The sequence below is a fragment of the Macrobrachium nipponense genome, chromosome 31, assembly GCF_015104395.2.
Source record: "Macrobrachium nipponense isolate FS-2020 chromosome 31, ASM1510439v2, whole genome shotgun sequence".
Taxonomy (NCBI): Eukaryota; Metazoa; Arthropoda; class Malacostraca; order Decapoda; family Palaemonidae; genus Macrobrachium; species Macrobrachium nipponense.
Window position 1 is genome coordinate 60,074,664 of NC_061093.1, and position 2,478 is coordinate 60,077,141.

The following is a 2,478-nucleotide window of genomic DNA, read 5'->3' on the forward strand; positions in this document are numbered from 1 at the left end:
CAGTAAACGACACAGTGATAATTAGACAGCCATCATCACTGAGGGGCCACTGTGGGTTATCCAAATGTCTTCCTTAGTTCATGACATTTACTTAATTTTGGGTCTACAACATGTTTTTTCTCGAAGTTTTAATGATGCTAAATCAATGTAGATCAACTGCAGAACAAAAATTTCCATAAACAATGTTGTTTTAGGTATTGATATCTTACATTCCCCATACGTCTGAAGAGGAATAAAACAACGATGGATAAGACGAGATGGAGTGATTATTAAAGAGTATCTGGCAACTTTAAGGATTGTGGTATGCAAGTTTGGACTAATTTGGAAAAGAGTAGTTAATCACAAAAGTGGTTAAGCATTATTTTACTTGACTGAGGTAAATAAGCTGCTCCTTAATATTTTTCACATGAGTATCAAATCTTTTTGCATTACATTTTCATTTATATGGTCTCTTTGACAAAGTAAAAAAGAAAACATAATGTTCTGTTACACACAAACTATTGTCTTTTTTCTTTGTGAATAGATAACGAAAATGTAAAGATGTGCATAAAAAATAAAGGAACACTGATATTGTAAGCTTTTATAAATGATTATATATTTCTATTTAACTTAATTAATATATTGAGAAGGTATATAAAACTTAAAATTCAACATTTGAATAGATGTGTCTCTAATTTTCACGGAGGAACCTAAAATGACAAGCAAATTTATACTTTTCATCACAGTAGCAAACGCAGTCAAAGGTAACCAGTCCAGTTTATGGAAGAAACCAGAACGAAGTCTCAAAACGAGCAGAAAGAGAGGTCAGTTCCCTCTCTTGAATAGCGAAGGGACAAACTAGTTGCTCATGGCGGTCAAGGAGATTTAGTTCCATGACTTGCCATCGCTCCACTATATAAAAGCTTGGTAAGCGATGCACATCCATCAGTTACCAACGACTAGCTCAAAATGAAGTTTGTAAGTATTCTAATTCTTGTCCCTAAGTTTATAAATTATCAGATCCTTAATAAGTTTGGAGTGCACAATTTTTTTCGGTGAAACCACCAACTCATTGGAGAATGATTCCCTTAACTTTCAACCTCATAGGTCATCCTCGCTGCCCTCGTTACCCTGGCCGTTGCTGTTCCAGCAAGGTTACGGAGCCCCTGCCCTCGTTCCTCTGTAAGGGACGACTCCTTCGAGGATGTGGCCATTTTGAGGGACGAAAGAGTCCACGAAGACGACGGGAGGTACAACTTCGACGTCGAAGCAGAAAACGGGATCCGAGCATCCGAATCAGGTTTCTCCTGATGGCCCCGAAGGTACCATTGTCAGTGCCGGCGAATACTCGTGAGTATCCACTACGAATTTTTGGTGTCTTTTGACTATGTGTATTTTTATATGAGTTGAATATGCATATTGTATACATTGAATTCACAAAAGTGAAGTGAACTGAATTTTACGTTATTTTCCAGATACACTGCTCCTGACGGCACTGACGTAGTGGTGAAATACGTCGCCAACGAGAACGGCTTCCAGCCCCAATCCGACCTGCTTCCAGTGGCTCCCGAATTCCCCCACCCAATTCCCCAGTTCGTGCTGGACCAGATCGCCTTCGCTGCTGAGGAGGACGCCCGTCGTGGTCGGGATGGATCCTTCGAGAGGAGCGGCTCTGTTCGAGCTCCTTCCACCTCCTACCAGAGACCTTCCTAATCCTTACGACTGGATATTCATTCAAGACTCCGTTACCGATGTAGTACAATATTTATTTCTTCTATTTATTAAGATTCAAAGACAAAACACCTGTTTTTTTCTTTTATTCCACTGGTTGAAAGTTCAGTAGCGATCCGAATTAATGGACTGGGTATATTTTTTGATATATTTTTTATTTTATAATCCACATACGATATTTAAAATCGTTCTTTGCAATGATCGAACCGAGATAAATGACCGTGGATGTCGTACTTTCGGATACATGGGTGCGAATGGAAATATCTATTTGAGGTTTCGCCTCTGGATCGAGCCCCGAATTTTTCCAATCAGGCGCTCTTAGTGGGTACACCACTCGCTTGCCAGCATCCCTTGCAACTGACATTGCTTGAAACTCTAAAAATTATGCTAAAGGTCTTACTGTCCTGCAGTTAATATTAATAAACAGCTGTTTGCTGATGTTAGCTACCGTAACTAACACACGTTCACTTAGAGTTGCGTTAGAGATGTTTTATTAAAAACCTGCTTAATTTCAATGTAATTCCATAAATAAAGTTCAAATACATTTTTATCATCCATCACGCAATGGAGAAGGAGGTGTTAGGAAAGTATGCCACTAATATGAATCCCTTGGGGCATTATAGCTGTGGCCAAAGCATAGAATAATGAGGAGACTCAAAACCATTTGGAAGCCAAAAGCAACGCCTGAAACAAAATGACAAATTCCCACATCTACTTCATTTAATTTATTGCGTTTATGAATAAAGTAGTTACTATTTTAAACCTAGA

At 38.8% G+C, this 2,478-nt stretch overlaps 1 pseudogene; it reads left to right on the forward strand.

Annotated features, from left to right (window-relative positions):
- The window catches only part of LOC135206880 (cuticle protein AMP1A-like), a 4,175-nt pseudogene extending 2,396 nt beyond the window's left edge, over positions 1-1,779 (forward strand).
- Positions 1,780-2,478: the final 699 nt, after the last annotated feature.